This window comes from Centrocercus urophasianus, unplaced genomic scaffold, assembly GCF_019232065.1.
Source record: "Centrocercus urophasianus isolate 14NV4802_14NV808 unplaced genomic scaffold, USGS_Curo_1.0 seq_15, whole genome shotgun sequence".
In the NCBI taxonomy this organism is placed as follows: Eukaryota; Metazoa; Chordata; class Aves; order Galliformes; family Phasianidae; genus Centrocercus; species Centrocercus urophasianus.
The window spans coordinates 16,388,575-16,407,748 of NW_024884697.1; positions in this window are offsets into that span (position 1 = coordinate 16,388,575).

Here is a 19,174-nt window from a genome sequence, read left to right on the forward strand (position 1 = left end):
TGCCCAAATAGAATGTCAAGTCAGCAAAGGCAAATTTTGCACTAAATTGTAAATGTAAGCAGAAAAAAAATTGCTTCAGTGTTAATATTCTTATCAACTTCATATAATATAGGATGGCACAAAATATAAAGTGTAAGCACGAATTATGATAACTATTGTTGCCTTGGCATGGATGCATTTTTAAAATTCATTTCTCTGACAGAAGCAAATATAGTTGAGTGCTGTAGTGCCTACAGATAAACTGGAGGAGACTTTTTAAGTGGCATGGTGAGCCTTTTGACCCATTTCTATTCAAGGCTGAAACTGGAATAAATTTGTAGTGGATAAAAGTTCATTCAAATTGCACAATGGGGGACAGAAGGAATGAATAATGCATTTGCTACACAAATAAAACAATAACAACAAAACTACTTCAAAAAGAAAGCAAATTTTAGTTATGTTACAATGATAAGTATTCAAAATTTTATCCGAAGTTGAGATGAAAATTGAAAGAAAAAAAAAATGCAATTTTTTTTACATTTGAATTATAAATGCTGAAAAAAAAACATTAAGATATGTTACCTACGAGGATAAATTAAGCACTGCAGCAGTGCAAAAAAAGAAAAGAAAAAGAAAAAAAACGTGGTGTGGGGGGCAAGGGGAGAAAGGAAGTAAGAAATAAGCAAGGACACGAGAAACACAAACCAGAACAAAACAATAAAGGAGGGCATAATGGGAATTCTGCATGGTCAGAAACACTAACAATTGGTAAGAATGCATATCTCAGAGACCAGGAAGTTGAAAGGGGTTGGTGAGACTATGATGAGGAAACATACAGGGAAAAGGAAGGGAGGAATGCACAGAAAGGCCGGTCAATACCTAGAACTCTGTGCCTGATCAGCACAGTCTGTTCTATCTCCTTATTCAATCTTTTCTAAACTGTCTCTCCATGATATGTCACCCTCTGCCCCATGTCTGCAATAGCTGCAATGACTAATGGCCAGTTACTGAGGCTGTGTGAGTGGATGGTGTCATCTGCTGGAATTACACTGGGGTGTGGGCACTCCTGGCCAATGGAGCCCAGCTTCTGGAGCCTATGGGGTCTGAGATCAGGGGTCTTGGGGTCCAGCCAAAGCTGTCAGGTGGGTGTAAGGGCTGTGCTTGTGCTTGGGGCATTCATGAATGTGTGTGCCAGTGACCCTGGAGATGTCATGTGTGCACATGCACCAGGAGCCAGCTGTTTCTGCCAGCCAAAGAGGAGGAGACTGCTGTTGCTTGCTTTGTGTGAGTCCTGTGTAGAAGGCAGCACCTTGCCTGTGACAGTCCTTGCAGGAGCAGCTGCAAGGACTTAGGGATTAACATCCCTTAATATAAAGTATTAGAGCTAATATAAATTGATCTTATAATGTTCTTTTCTGTTTTTTAAGAACTCATTCATCTGAATTGGGAAAAAATACCTCAGACATTTGCTAGCAAATGCTTTCATCCTGTCTCCTGTTGCTTCTACAGGGATTTAAGCCACCACAGTTCTTTGATACTCTGTATGAGACCTGCATATATCATTTACTTCACCAGTTTATTTGCATGGATTTTTCAATGACCATAAACTTCAAAAGACATTTAGGAAAAGATAAAATGGTCCCAGTTCTACTAGCCATGCATAAAGTGACACAATGAATCAAGATTAGCTGGAGGACTCTTTTCAGGAATGCTGTTATTTTTCCATTACATTTTGTACATTCTTGTATGGGATAAAAGTGTAAATTATTTTTATATAATGACTTATTTAATAAACATGTATCTTTGTGGTTTTTTTTTTAAATATTTCTTAAATATAATAAATGTAATTTTCAGATTACCACAAATAAATAAATAAATAAATAACCTAATGCAAGCTAATTTTGATTTATGGCTAATTTATGCTTTTCATTCAATTCTTTGATGCTGTGGTGTCACCAAATTGTGCAAGAGGGGAAAAAAAAAAAAAAAAAAAAAAAAAAAAAAAAAAAAAAAAAAAAATAAATTTAATACTGCCATTATAAAATTGTTTTCAATTTTTTTTTTTGCATTTATGTTCAAAAAAGTCAACTTTACAGAATCTTAATTAGAAAATACAATCAGAGCATGGAAACGTTTTGAAATAAAGACACAAGAAATGTTATGAACCCTCTCAAATCAAAGTGATAGTCTCCCTGACATATTTTTGTGTACGTGCTTCCTAGCAAAAGGCAGACAGCATAATTTTTATTGTGACAACTTCTCCATGAGTCATACAGCGTTTGGTTATTTTAGAAACTGAGCCATGCACATAAATTCCACCCATTCATTTAAAAAGCATTTGTTATATTCTACTGAGAATATTTTGTTTTATATGGACCTGTCATGCATAAAGATGTTAATATTACCTGCCACATTTTGCACTCATATTTTGATATGCATGCATCTCAGTAGAAAACTGTATGTGTGGGTGTTCTTGTTTTTTTTTTTTTCTTTCCTGTTGTTGTTGTTTTGGGTTTTAAAGAAGTTTGTTATTCCAACTGTTATTTGGTTCCAAACAATTTAGTACAGGCTAGTGCGAAGATTATTTGTATACATTTTAGAAAGGCATACTTTGTTCATCTCCGCAGCTATACACTCTTATGGGAGTTTGTGCCACTCTTCCTATTTATCACCTAGACAGTTACATGATTCTTCAACACTGTCATTCTTAGGTTTTTGCTGTTGTCCCATTGTAAGAGAAAAATGCAGGAATGTTCCCTACAATATTGATTTTCCAGTGGAGGATCAGTACAGAAAAACAGAGGGGCAGCACTGACAGATACAAAAATGCACCATATAAGTTGTGAGGAAAAGGAAGCTGAAACTACCTCCAACAACCTTTCTAAAACAGCAATTCTAGTCCTGGGTGGAAATTGAATCAAAATGACTTTTACGCTCTGTCCTATGATTCTTCCTTGAAAACATCTCTTTCACATGATAGGGAAGGAAAGCTGTGAAAAAGGAGCTTAATAAATATATATTTTTTACAAAAAGAAATGCTCCTAACACTTTGAGTCTTCTCTCTATCTGGGAACAGGAGAAAGGAAAACCTCAATTTACAGCTCAGCATACTCAGTGAAGTCATTAACGTTTTTGATTGATACCACTTTCTTTAAATCATACTATGATGGGTAATCAGCCTGTCCTCTGTGATCAAAGATCATAGTTTGGATGCTGTTGCAAATTAAGTTTTCATTAGTCTTTTTTTTTTTTCTTTGATATTTACTCAGTTCAAAACTAGCATAATAAAAAGAGATATTATTATGCTGGTGCAAGACTTGAAGTTCCTGCTCTCTTTCCAACGATAAAATGAGTGTGCATGTATTGTTTGACCATAAATTCATTTTTAATGTCATACACAAATTGAAAACTTCTTCGCTGATTCTCTACATATACAGTCTGCATAATGTGTCTCTTAACTTGACATTTCTCAAGAGCTATTTCTTTGAATTAGAATTGATTCACATGACATATACTAGCCTTTTGCAGATGTATTCAAATTTAGTTTAACTTTTTATTTGCAGTATGAACTTAATACAAAAGGTAAATTTTTGTATTGGTCAAACATTATGTGATTTATTTTTGATTCTCTATCATTTCTTATGAGCCATTGAGAATGAAAAAAGTTAGGATTCTGCTATTAGAAATATCACTTTTTCTATGTACCACACGAATATGGTAGATATCTACATCTTTTGTTTGTGGATTTTAAAGTATACAAAATCATCAAGAAGGCAAATACAGTGAAAAAATCATGTCTCTAGGACTTCCTGCACAGGAAAGTCCAAATTTCCAAATTTCTAAACAGTACTACTGAAGCAGGAGAAAGTTTGGGAATATAATCAGAAAAGGGCAAAACCCTCATTCTTTGATGGTTTTAATATCTTTTCATCTTGTTACTAAGGCACAGTCCTTCCACTGTCCCTCACAGAGCTGTAAGGGTTGAGAGGAACCTCAGGAGATCAAGTGGCATAGCATTCTATTTCCATAAAAGGAGGTAAAAAGAATTTTACCTTCTACAGCAGACTGACACAGTAGTACAGCAATTTAATTGTTTGTTCAGTCTCTAGACTGATTTCTATAAGGCAACAAGAACGTCTTCAGTTTGGGTGAAGTCTTCTAAAAATAAATATTCACAGATTGATTGCAGCACCCATGTATATAAAGTGCTATATAGATGATGATGGAACTCAAGAAAAAATATACTAAAATATATACATATTAAAATCTTGTAGTCTGGAAGATTATTTCTCTCTATATGAATTTGAGGTTAAACTGATGCTTAGAAGTAGTATTTCAACCCAGGCCATTCTATGATTCTGTGATTCTGTGATTCCATTTCAATGAGGTCAACCTTGCACTGACTACTATATTAAAGTTATTGTAATATAGTATTTCTCTATTGACCTCATACTATGAGCCTAAACATAAAGTGAGAATTTTCTTCATTTTTTTAATTGTTGTAATTTTACTTGAGTGATTCATTGGCTTCAAGAAACATACTGTCTACATCAGAGAAATATTTTTTTATTCTTGCACTTAGATTTCTAGACACAGCATATTGACCATTGCTAATGCTAAATAAATAATTTGTTTACTTAACTAGAAAAAAATTAAAAGATTTAATTTTAACGACTTTTCCCCTCAAAAACTTTTAAAGTTTTTTTTCTTAAATGTTTATAAATAAAATAGTTCTTAAAATTATAGTACTGCCACTAATGGTAACTAATGAAAATCCAAAGCAAAATACCTGTGTAAGTGCGAACCTGCCTCAATGATTTTTGGAAGGTATAACTTTTGTAGAGTCAATGGAATTAACTTAATTATCTTCATAAAAGTCCATACGGCCTTTGGACTTTGTGATTAAAACAGTGTTGATAAGACATCATGTTTTGGCTATGGCTGAAGAGTGTTTTCACAGGCTTTCTCTTCCCATTCCTTTCTTTCCCTTTTCCTTCCTTAGGACCTTCAGCAAGCAGGCTGGGGCTGATAAGACATTAGGAGGGTGATACAGCTAAGCCTACTGAGCCAAACTGAGTAAATTGATGTTCCATACCATATGAATGTCATACCTAGGGAAAGAAGGAGGAAGGAGGGATACTCCTGCCTGTGGAGTTTGTCTTCCTAAGCAGACATTATGTGTAATAGGATTTTAGATAAATTAAACTAGAAAGATCTATACATCTACATATCACTTTAATCACTTAAATAAAAAGGCAGGGAAAAAAAAATGTTAACCTTACAAAGCCTAGTCTAGAGTGAATGAAATATGTCTACAGTGAATTATTCTTAATCATTCTTATGAAAGTTTACTAATATCCTTTTGAGATGAGTATTTCACCCACAGAGTATGATATACATCCTGACTCCATAGCATCATAATGCAATGGTGATAACATATCACATTTCTTTTCCAGGAACCTATTTAGTAACAAAGGAGCAGTCTCTTATCAGATTCAGTTAATGTAGATTAGGAGATAGGACTATCTGAGCTTTGCCAAGATCTGTGAATCATGTAAGACAGAAGGTTGGCTCGAACCATTATCAAACACCATTTTTTGTGGCCTGCAGCTCTAGAAATCTCTGCTACAATAGGAACAAAATCTCATGTTCTGTAAATGTATTAATCTTCAGTATATGTGCATCATGTCTAATGACATTTCTTCTGCATCAGGATTGAAGAATAATGTTGCAGAGTAGGTCTGAATAAATACCTAAAAACCAATGTTTTGTCATGACTTACACACATGTTTAGCTCACTGCTAAACATAATTACTGTAAAAGAGACTTAATTCTTTAAATGTCATATTTTTTCAATATCTGTATCCTGATATATTAATGATAATCTCAAGGGCATTTACCAAAAAAAGGATATTCTATTCATGAAGTTCCATCTTTTGGTCATAACTGGTTTATTGGGAGGATTCTGTGCAGAATATAAAATACATAGAGCCTTAAAATTCTTTGAATTATCAGTTTTTGCCTATTTTTGCAAAATCAGTAAAAACAGCAATAGGTAATTTCATAATATTTACACTAGATGACAATTTGCAGTAACAAAATAGAAAGAATACTTATGATTATACGTTACTTTTGACAACAAAATAGATACTACCAGTAGATTAGACATTCTTCCTTCATATCTGCAGTTACTACATTCTTTTCTGCATCAAAAGCTTATTAAATTTTTAGAGTCCCTGGGCTACTGAGCATTGTAACTTGTCTATATTTAATGCTTTAAGCATGTCATAATTGCAAAATCTAATGTACCCACTGTAGCATTTTTCTGCCTTGTAACAATTTACAAATTTCAGATAATCCATGCAATTAAAAAAAAAAAAAAAAGAAAAAAAGAGGTTTGATGCAGTAGTTGAACTAAATGTATTTTAGAGATATCAAGATTCACAATTGCAAGGCAACAAAATGAACCAAAATGGATATAGCAGAAAGACCTTATTAAAGAATTTACTTCACTCAGGGGTTATGAACAGTGTTCCATACGTAAATGCTCCCTGCTACCCATGTTGCCTTTTGTGACCAAGAAAGTATTTTAACTCCATTATTAGTATATGATGATTATATTATACTATGAAGTTACTAACTCAAAGGTCGCCAGTCGTAACTTTTTGTTTTTTAATTACTGAATCTATTCAGCCTATGTTAATGTTCAGCCTACAATCCTCTCTGCAATATTTTTGTGACAAATTTCATACATAAAAGCCAGGAATGTATTGAAAAGCATAAAAATTCTGTGCTGCTACTACTCATGATAATTTGGCGTGAATGCTGTTTCAAGTCTCTTGTCACTTGTGTGGCAACATTTTTTTTTGTTTGTTTACAATTGTTTTAACCTATTGACTTCTTTAGTTTTGCTTCTAGAAAAATCCTGTATTATTTAAGAATGTGAGTTAACAGCTTTCCACACACAGAGTATTGTTTGATTTCAAGCAAATATTCATATTCAGCATAGTTTTTTTAGTAACAATGTTTTGTTTTTTTTTTTATCATTTTAATGGTACTATCCACTGCAACTAAGAACACCCTGATGCTCTTAGAAAAGCCAAAAACAAGGTCAAAATCTAACAAGAGATAAATCTAAAGTAAGGGAATAAACTCACCTTGAGAAAAGATATTGTATCTGTGCTTGTGATCTACACTCAGTAGATCTCTGTTCTTCTGATCACTTGTAGGCAGATCAACCTATATATTTGAGGAAATCATACTGATGTAAACATGTGGCCCTGCAGGTGGCAGGGTGGTTGGAATTTGGGGATCCTTGGGGTCCCTTCCAACCCAAGCCGTTCTGTAATTCTAAAATTCTATGAAATTTGTGATCTTATATTTAAAGGAAACAATAAGAAGCTTTTGGGACCACCAAGGTTTTTGACACAAGAAAACAATGCTTAGTATAAAAGGAGATACTATGATGATTGTTTAATTCTCCTATCTTCTGACAGAAATTACTGGCAAAATCGTCATGCTTGGGGAAATGAAAGGTGTAATTTTCTAGAGGGGAAAGGTTCTGTTTATGTTGCAGGTAAATTGATAACATGAAATGCATTTAACACTGCAATTTTGGTAGACTATTAAAAGAACAAACATCTGTGTACTGTTGTGTGTTGCTGGTTTTGTTTGTTTTATTGTTAGGCTGTGGGTTTTGTGTATGTGTGTTGTTATTTGTCTTATTTTTAATTAAATGTAAAGTGGCTCACAATGCTACTTCATAATGCAAAGTTGCCACAAGCTATCAAATAATGCAGACACAAGTTATCAAACAAGATGAAGTACCAGTTGAATTTATCAGAAATTGATCTTCTTATATGTTTTCCAAATATCTAACAAAATCCTGAATAGAACACTATATATTTTCTGGATTAAGAAGTTGCAGGAGAACTATTGCACTTTACTGCTAAATCTGACATTAAATATAGTCATTAAATATTGTTGTTCAAACAAAATGCCACTGTATATGATTAAAAACACACAGAAATGCAGCTCCAATCCACCAATAATTTAATTTTTACAATATCCTGTATTTTGTATAACAACCTGAAGAATACCTATTACTTCCTTTCCCAAAATGATATGAATGGCACTGTTAATATCATACTCAGAAAGTGGTGGTCAGTGGCTCTGTGTCTGAATGGAGATGAATAAGTGGTATTACTAAGGAGTCAGTACTGAGACTGATGTTCTTCAACATCTTCATCAATGACACTGGGAATTGAATGGGATTTTGTACATCATCAGGAGATTTGTGAATGACACCAAACTTTGTGGTGCAGGCCACACACCTGATGGAAAGTATGCCATCCAGAGAAGCCTAGACAGTCTGGAGCAGTGGGCCCAGGTGAAAGTTAGGATTCAAGTATTAATCAAGGATTGTCCCTGAGAGTTTCAATATTTTGTTAGTATTTCATATCCAGTGTCAAGCAATGCATATCAAGCCTTGGCCATCAACTATATACATCTGAATTCTTAACACCTACTTCAAGGAATTCTGTATTTTGATATGCCCTGATAGTTTGGTCATGTAAGTGACTCATCTCCATATCACCCATCTGGCTGATATATTGCAGGAAATTAAGCACTCACCTTTCATTCTTTCCTACAGTATTTTTGTTTGTTAACTTGCTTTTGTGGTATGGGAAAGGGGATTCATCCATATGAAACATTTCGAAACGTTTAACATCTTGGAAAAGAACTGCTGCATTCATTTAAATGAGCTGGAGGCATTTTGCCAACATTTGCCATTCCTCAGAGAAAGCAGAACTATTTTACATGTCTTTTCAATGAATCTTGTTTTGATCAAAAAGTTTTTCTAAAAGGTTGTACTCTCCAGGCATCCTCCTCAAAAGAATGTCCAATCCCAAAAGCTGTTTTTTTGTCTGTAGATGCACTTGAAATTTACATCTGTCTAAATACGTGTTTAACAACTACTGCACTGAATTACAGTATAGAATAGTGATTAAACTTTAATTTAGTGATTTCTACAGGAAATCATAGTTTTAAATGTCCTGATGAAAGAAAGCGATCAACCAGTATTTCTCTATTTTTCATGTAACTGGGTATGTCTTAGGGAAATAAACTCTTTCTCCAGCTGTTTTTGAATACAGCATCTGATTTTGTCCCCAAGATGAGTTAAGCTGCATTTTTATTTGACTCCTATATACAATGTGTAAGTAACTTTAAAAGCTAGATTCAGTTTCTTTTTTTCCGAATCAGTACATGGAAGTTCTTCAAATTCACAGAGTACAACCACAGACTAGAAAATAGAATGACCTGGACCAACAATGTTGGGTGAAATATCAGTGCACAGAGTAGGGACAAAAACACTCCTAGAAGTAGCTGGCGTATCCTATTTTTTTTTTTTTTTTCCTTTAGATGTAAAGGAGAGAAAAAAAAAACAGTGCTTTTATTTGTTAATACTACATTTATAAACTGAATATATGGTAACAGCATGTAAAAAAATCAGTACTTGTCTCCGTAATGGAAGAACTTGACCAATTTTAATCCTCTTATTTTTCAAAAAAGCATTGTGGGAATGCGCTAGGTCTCACACGGGGCACAGTTAAAGAAAAGTACAGCTTCAATGAAAGAGTACAGCTTCAAAGACTTCTTATCAGTTAAAGATTAAAACAAACAAACAAACAAACAAAAAAACACAAAAACCTGTACATTAGTAGTAGTGTGACAAGACACATGCATTCCTGTAACAAGTGCACCAGAAGTTTAATTTTTGCCTCATTCCTCTTTGAGAGCTGGAGGAAGGAGGAAGGTACATAAGCAGCAGTGTAAAGCCTGTATTTAAACAAAGACTGATTAGCAGGTAATGAATGTCCCAGCTATGGGAGTTCTCTTAACACATCTGCTATAGGTTCAAATTATGTCAAGATGCTTGAATATTAAATGTGATTGAGGTTATATGAAAAGTAATTCATTCATATACTCTGTGACACACAAGAAATTTTACATCAGCTGAAGGGAAATAGTGACGTAGAAAAAGAATGAATGGATGAAATAAATAGGGACTGACTAATTCCAAATCCAAAAGGGATTGAACATTTACCTTGTTGGAATCACCACAAGTTTTAGCGATAGTGCAAACATAGCCAGAACTTTATCATGAATTCAGTCAAGGCAACAAGCTGTTTCAAAAATTGTATGATTTGCTTTTACCCAGAAAAATTCATTTAAACAGTAAAAAGTAGAAGTCAGATAACGTAGGTATTACTCTGGAATCATTCTTCCTTTCTGAACTGGTGCATATGTTGCTTTGACATACTGTATTTGTAAGCATTAGATTATATAAACATATTTATATAAAGAATCAACAGATTTTTATTTATATTATTTTAAAGTATAACTGAAATAAATAACTTAATATGATAGATCCAAAGATGTTGTAATATCTTGAAAGTCTTTTTGGTTTTCCTTTAGGACTTAGTGTATGTTGTAATAAAATAAGACACTGATAAATTTTACCTAACTAGCCTAGGTGATTTGCTGACAATTTTTTTTTGTTATTAGACTAAATTGTCTCTTGGAATAATATTTTTAAAACCATATGTATTACCTTAGTAGTATTCTTATTATAGTGTTGGACTACTTTTTTAGTAGTTTGTTCAGCTTTCTCTTCTCCAAATATAGTAAACATCATAAAAACATTGCTTGAAGAAATGCAGATATTGGCAGGTAGAAAATTACTAAAATAACTGGATTAAATGAACTTGTTTTTTGCTGTTCTTTCTTTAGCTAGTTCATCACTAAGCTTTATTTCTTCGAGCAATGCAAACTATATAAAGTTCCTATTGTTTGTCTCTAGGAGTTACTGTTAGTCAAAAGGCCTAAAACATCATTACTCAAGTGAACTATGATTGTTAAGAAAGCCTTGGCCAATTTACCATGCTTAGCCTTTGGCAATAAATATGGCAATATATTTCACAGATCTCTGACTCCTCAGCTCTCTACCCAAAAGCTTTGAAGCTAGTGTAATACATGGAGGAAAGATAGAACTTTAATGACGTTAGTTTTTCTGTACAGAAGAAGATTCATTATACGTACATTAAAAAAAGTAAAGCACTTGTTAATTTCTTTAAAACCTGCTTTGCAAGGGAAAATGAAATTGTTAAATGCATTTAACTAGGACAATGTGATTTACTCAAACATTATTTGTTTTAATTTGTCCTTCAATCTCATTTAGTGTATGTATTGCCTATGGCTGCAATCAGAGCTGCTTAGAATCCTCTGAACCAGATTAAAGATCAAAATCCTTCTTAGTGCCAGTTTATTGCATAGCAAATACAAACTCAATGCAATCAGCAAGCTTAAAACAATACTCAGATGTTAGTTAGTAAAGCCAGTGGGGATCAAGGGGAAAAAAAAAAAGAAGAAGAAAACAAGGTGACCCAGAAGAGAATATCAAAGGCTCTTTTGGGTTTTCAATTCAGGTTAAAGCCATGAAGTCATTCCTCTGTATAAAGCAATATCCCTCAAGGATATAACTCTACTCTAGAACTATAAAGCTGCTTGTAATTGATAATTCAAAAAAAAATTTTTTATCATATTTTTCACTCTACATATATATCATATTCCGTATGCCTTGCATGCACATTCTGTACTAATTTATGTAATTGCAAGCAGGACTAGCTCATTTCTTCTTTAAGCTTTAATGAAATAGATGTTGATCACATATATTTCCAGACAAATACAATAAGCTCAGAATAACACTTGTGTTAACATTCCCTAATGACCATAAGGTTTGCTATTCAGCACTGTGCTACCTGTAGCATGTTATCATTTTGTCAGAACATTATATAACTTGCTTTAAAATGATTTTTTTGTTGTTGTTAGTTTGTTATTTTACAAGACTTTAGGACTGCATTATATTGCTTTTTTTGCAGTTTAAATATGTGATATTTGCTTACTTTCTTATTATGTTTTAAAATAACAAATTTATGGTTAATGTTTTGGTACAAAAATTGATTACAAGCTAGTTTTCATCCTAAATGTGTACTCATGATGCTCTCTGCCGTGTAGGAAGTTAGTAGAAAGAATTTTCTTCCCCCACTAATTCATACCTAGATTGTTCTGCAGAATTGTATCAATCCTGACCAGAACTTATTCTTTATTGCATTCTTTGGAAAGAAGACACAGATTTTTTGTAAAAAACAAACAAATAAAAAACATCACCAAAAAATGGAGAATTTTCACTGTTGCATTTTCTCCAGGACCTCTTTTCTGTTAGTATTTCTGCCAGAAATACTGAAGAATTCTCTCTTTAACGTGGTTAAATTCCACTTGTAAACTGTGTACTTAATGCAAATTGTGACTTTGGGAATGTAAAACAACTCTGTGCTGTTTAAAGTTTTGGCTTGGGGATTAGAATTCACCATGCTGGTGAATAAATGGCAGTGAATAGTGAGATCTAGCTGTCTAATGCTGGCATTCACTGCAATTGTTATCCTACAATTTTATGACACAATATATATTAGAATGGATTTGACACTCGAATGGAAATGGAGAAAATCGTCTTTAGGATACAGGATTCAAAGGCTGCAATCACTTCTTTTGTACAGAAGTTTAACTTGTACATTTGTATACATCTGGTTAGCTCCACGGTTTTACTTCTTCCATTGCCATGAAAACAAGAAATGCTAATGTTGCATTTTAACCTGAGAAGTTATATGTGCACATACTGATGGTTACCATTGTAAGAAAGTTAAATATGGGCTCATAAAAAATATACATAATTTCTTCTTCTTTTTTTTTTTTTTTTTTTTTTGTCATTGAAAATTTTCTTCACTGTGTAAAAATACTACCTATTGTAATAAAAGTTTTCCTTCTTTCTGCAGAGAGAGCAAGGATTTTTATTATATTTACATCTTTATTTTGTAGTGAAAATAAATTTTCTTTTAAATTTCTGTGTACTCTAAATATTCTACTCACAGTCAATTTGTAGTTCTCTATGCTTTATGATTCATAATCCTTCTGATGTGACAAAGGTGACAAGTTTTTTCTTGCATAAATATTAGCAGTAACAGAGGTAGTACCGATGGGAGATAAAAGAGCAAGAGCACTAGAGATAAGCAGGAAGAAGACTGTTTTAGAATTGCAGACTCTATCCCCACCTCTATCTGACTTAATCAAGGCAGGGTCACTGTGGTTGTTTTCTTTATTAGAAAAGCTGCCTGTGTAACTTTTACAACAAATCTAAAATACACATGTCCTTATAGCTTCAAAATGTAAAGACTTCAGAGTTTCTTAAAGCTAGGAGATTTTGCAATCATGATGATGGTCTTTATCTAAGAGCGTGTAAGTGGCTTACAGAGTAAAAACTAATTTAAGGACTTCGCAAGCATCCAATGAATGCAAAATTTCAAAGCAAAAGACAGAGTTAGTTGAAAATTAGAGGCTGCATAAGAAATTTCTTCATCTCACTGACCTATTTTTACTGTCAGGTCATTTGAATAAGTTCATAAATCTAGTCTTTTTTTTTTTTTTTCCCACATTGTGAAAGAGTTTTGATTAAAGAGCTCTGCACAAAATGGATTTGGATTAAAATATGATTGCACTTACTAAGTTTCTTTTTAATATCCGATTTTCACAAGTGATATGGAAGAAATTTTCATGTCAATACGATTACTGAAAAAGGATTTTCAGAAAGCCAAAAGAAGTCATTATAACTGAACCTTATCAACCTCAAAGGATACTGTAAAAGTACAGAGATCAGACCTTTAATGGAACAAGTCATTAATTGCCAGGGAAAGATATTCAAACCTAAGTTACCAACATGAAAAGATGTTATCATTGAACATTAGACATGTGGAATAACCTATGGAAGAAAGTTTTTGGTATTTATATTTGAACTCTTTTTAAACAAAGCACCATTACTTAAATTAATTGAGTAAATCTTGTCAGGGGATGTGAGTTGACTTTAGGATTAGTTTCATAGAAATTGAATGTACCTGTAAAGACCACTGTCATCTAGTGATAATAGTATATTAGACAACAGACTTAGGGCAGCTTTAGTGCAGGATGCTATGTTGTTTAACTGAAATATAACTACTAATTTGGAATTTTACTGAACACAGTTGGATTAGGTTTTTGAGGAACCATCCTGATCACTTTATTTCTGTCGTTAGTTGTCAGTAAATACTTGTCAAGCTGGCTTACCCATAAAAATCAGTAGAGATTAATTTTAACTAAGATTCTCAGTTACATATTAGCTTCTGGAAGTGTGTATTTTAGATTTGTTGTAAAAGTTACACAGACAGCTTTTCTAATAGAGATCAGCAACCCTGATATTACACTGATATCACAAAGTGATACAGCTATTCTGCATGAAAGCAGTATGCTCAAATTAAGGAAAACAAACTTAACCTTAAAAAACCTCTGTTCTAATTTCTTGACTGTTCCTATGAGAACATCTTTTTAAAAAATGTTAAAGATATAAAGCAATTTATATTTAAAGTGTGAGAATGAACTTTACATGTAAATAACGTATGATATGGATATGAAAAAAATGCAACAGCAGAAAAATGAAATAATCAACAAATAGGTTAAGCAGGTTATCATATTTGTCTTGTTTCTCATTTAAATATATAAATATTTTGAAGTCCTTACCCAAGCAAAAATTTCAATGCACATTTTATGTAAGTAAAGCCTGGAGGAGAAAGGCAAGAATTAATATTGTGAGAACAAGTGTTTTCTATTATCACTCAATGGAAAGCCTCAAATAATTTCATGGCATCTCTATCTACTTGGCCTTGAGAGTGGCAACAGAAGAAAGCTCTTGATTTATAAATTAAAATATATTTTCATGATGATTGGGAAAAAAATGCTGATTTTGTAGATGTTTCAACAGGAAAAGTTTGTTTGTCCCTGCACTTTGGAAACACTGAAATACATTTTTGAATTATATATTATATTTATACTATGAGTATAAAGTATGTTGAGAAAACAAACACAACAATAAAAGCTAGGAATTTGACTGCTACTGTGTTACAGCTAAAATTTAGAAATGATCAGTAGAATTGAAAATTGTGTATTTTAATACTCAAGCCTTAACGTCTTAAGAGCATTGTAGTTAACAATGAATCATGACAATAATTTTACAAAATTTCCTAATATAATTTTAAAATAAAAAATTGGAAAAATAAGATATCATCAAAGATAGAATAAAGATATTTTTTGTTGTTCATTTTAGATAAATCGTTTCCTTTTAGAGTCATTTCTCGGAAAATATTCCTATTACAATAAGCATGTAATTAGATGTAGGTGAAAAAAAAACATTGAGGTGTATCTTTCCAGGAAAAATATTCTAAAACAGATTTCATTTTCTAAAAGTTGGTTGTTGTTGTTTGGGGGCTTTTTTTCTGTTTTTTGTTTGTTTGTTTGTTTGTTTGTTTCTTGGTGTGCGTGTGTTTGTGTGTTCTTGCACTATGATTCTCATAATTAGTTAATCAAAGTTCATTTCAACTTTTCAAATATCGTTCTGTCGTAAAAACATAGGTAGATACATAAATCTAAATGAAAATTTAGGAAGTTAGGACACTAATTATCTTAGTTTCCTCTGTCTCTGAAAAAATCTTAAAAATTTCCAATCTTAATATCACTTTAAAGGCTAAATCCTAAAACTGTGAAGTATCAAATGGAGAAATACTTTTAATGGTCATGTTTTAATCAACAAATAAAAAGCATCAAAATTATTTTCAGTCAATTTAGTGAAAAGCCTTGCTTAAACATCTGTGGAGAAATGACTAGCTTCCTTGCAAAGAAGAGGTTTTTGAATAAGTCAGTATGCTATGCATATGTGTATGATATTTGTATAGCCAGAGGTGTGAATGCATTTACTTGTGTTTAGATACAGTAAATGACTTTTTAACACAGAAGTTTCAGCTTCTTCACTATAGTTCTTGATTTTGGCGGAAAATTTTCAGAAGACTAAGCTACCATCTGCTTGCTCATATATTGTCTGTGTCTGTTCCATCTATTTTTTTCCTAATTAAACTTATTTTCCTTGCTTTACTCACCTGTATAGCTAAAAGAATTATATCTGCTTGTAGCAATTTGATTGATGCAGTGAGAAGGTGCATTTGCAAGCAGAGTCCTCAGCTTCTCACCAGATTATTTACCGAGGTATTAAAGGATACTGTTTCAGTTTCCTTGAATGAGAAAAAAGAAACTATCTTAATAGCTGTTTTCTGATGTAGCTCACATCTGTGCCACTGGACTGGTGAATAAACCAAAATTTATGAAAGTTTATGATACAAAATATATTGCTAATTGCAACCTTGAGAATATAAGCATTTTCATTTATTTGAAAGAAAGGTACCTTGAAAGAATGCAGAACTTTAAACACAAAAAAAAAGCAAATTCAGTAATTATGCGTTATGTGCCTATTTGTCATGTGCTAAGAAAGAAAGAATATTTAGCTAAGTTTTATTTGACTCCTCTGTTCTCATTACTTTAGCTATTTTCTAGTATAGAAAAAATAGACAAATCTTAATGATACAACAGTGCTCTCTGGTGGTGAGAAACAAAGGCATTTTCTCCTTCATAAAAGCTTGCACAAGTACAATACGCAAGTTCATGAAGACAGATAAGTGACAAGAATTCTCAACATGTTCCCCAGTGATAAGAAAAACAGAGCAATAAACAACTTTAAAGCAAACAAGGCATGAAATGTGAAACCCAGCTTAGTAAAGGTAATGTAAATGAAAATATTAAAAAATAATACTTCTTGTCCAGCAGAGTTGTTTGACTCTTATTGTTCATAGGCCAAAAAATCCTTTATTTTGTAATGTATATGCAAGAAAATGAGAGAAGCATAGTGCATATTAGTATTTTTTGCCATGAATATTTTATAGTATAATTTGAACAATACAAAATAAATTCTCCACTTCTGGTTTAGCATGTATTATCTGTAAGTGGCAAAAAATCTTAGCTAAAGGAAATATTTTGGAGATGAAAGAGGTCATTTTTCTGCTGAGTTTAAAATAATTTCGTTTGCTGTTTTCCCACGAAGCTTCTGTCTTGGGTTTTGATTGTATAGAAATACCTTGAATATAAATAAATAAATAGCTCAAACACCACTGAGATCTATCACATTTTAGCTGGCAATTAGATGAGGACATTGTACATGTTGGGCTGTATTTGTTTTAAATTCCTCATTTTGAGAAACTGTTGTATAGTCTGCTCAAGTCAGAACCTGTGCAATTACACCGTCTCCCAATTCGATAAATGCATATATATTTCCTTAAAAAAAATAAAAAAATTTTTTTTTAAAAAAAGGCTAAATGTAATGCCTATTCCCCTAACCATGTGATCCTTTCTGAGGTCCTTTCATTTTCCTGTGGAGTTTTTCAAATTTTTTGCTAGGTTTCTGTTTGCTTGTTTGTTTCCTTTTTAGTGTCTTTTGTTATGGAGGTGCAACACACTATGTGGAAAAGCACAAATGAAGTCAGAAGTCAGAAAAGAATCTTTTTACATGGAATGTACCCAAAAACTGCTATCAGAAATATATTTTCAATTTGAACAAATTTATGATCCTTTGGATGGCTCAGGCTAAAGTGAAAAAAAAAAATGCTCAAATTACTTGCTGAGATTAAGCATATCTCATCTGAAATACTAATATAGACTTAGAAGATACAGATATATATATATATATAATTTTACCTCTTCCTTTCAATTATGGAAAAAAAAGTGCAACAATCATAAGAAAATTTAAAATGAACTCTATTTCTTTTTTTTCTGTAGTATAATAATTCAATACACACTTTTTTTTTTTTTTTTTTTTTCCAGTGAACTTGCAATGTGCCAGTGAACTCAAAGTGCCAGTGAACTCAAAAAGAACATCCTGGAAATAGCTGTAAAATGGATAATGTGTTGTACATACAGCATAAGCAGCTCTGTGAAAGTAATTGGAATCAAAGTAGACAAAATCTTCAAATCAGCTTGGAGTCAAAGGAAAGAATCACAGAAATTGTGTTTGTTTGTTTGTTTGCTTTTTTAAAAAAAAAAACTCATTTGAACATTTATAATTCTCCTTTATCTTGTCTGCATACCATAGCTTTTTTTTTCAGCTGTTGACTTGATGTAGGTAGGTGTAGTTGAATGAAATCTTAGAGCAGAAGAATGAAATCATATTGCCAGGCAGTCTTTTTTTAAAGTTTATTTTGAGCTTGTCATTAAAATAAAATAATAATTACTTCTTTCTTTTTTTTTTTTTTTTTTTTTACATACTCATAGAGACCAAAGCATCATGACTACGTGTTTGGGTTTGCATTCTACTTTGCTGTGATAAACTTTTTGTAAGATGTGTGGAATAAATTACACATTTAGCATTCTATTTCAGTGAGAGATGATAATAGGAAGGGAACTGATTTGACTACACATGGATTTCTACTGCCATTTGGATTTCTCCAAGGATAGCCCATCTGGTGTGCCCTTTCCTCCCATCCAGTAAAGTAGAAAAATGTGGCTTTCATGTAAGTCCTATTTTTGCCAGTCCTGATCATATGAGTAGGGCATGTCAGATTCTCTTGTGCCTTTGTTAAGGAAAAAATCATATATATAATATTTTCTTTTTAAACTTATTTTAAAAAGAGAGAGAGAGAGAAAAGGAGGCATAAATTCTGGGGGAGGAAGAAACAGCGTTGTTGTTTTTACTGGTAGAGATCATTACACTAGATCCAAGGGAAGCTGAATTACTAAATGGTAGTCGGTAGTGATGATTCCAGTAGAAACCATATGAGCACCTCTTTCTCAGACCTAGAAGCATATCTGTGAAAAAGCACCTGTCAGTCATTGGACAGGAGGCTGAAAGAGGTTGCTGATAGTCACACATATGTATGTAGAGTAAATATTTCTTATGGTATTGTAACATAATATGGTATTGTAACAGTCTTGAAAATAGTGTATCATCCCCCCTTGATGAGAAGGAATGCTTAATTTACCATGAATCAGCCCTAAGGCCAGGTAATGAATGTTCCATTTATATTATAGAGGTTGGGGGTGGAGGAGGGGAGCAGAGAAGATTGATGCAAGAGATAAAGAAAAGACAGGAGCAGGAAGGTGAAAACAACAAAGGGAATCAGAATAGATTTATTTGGGATAAGGTATTAAATCACTGAAATGTAATTCCTATTAAATG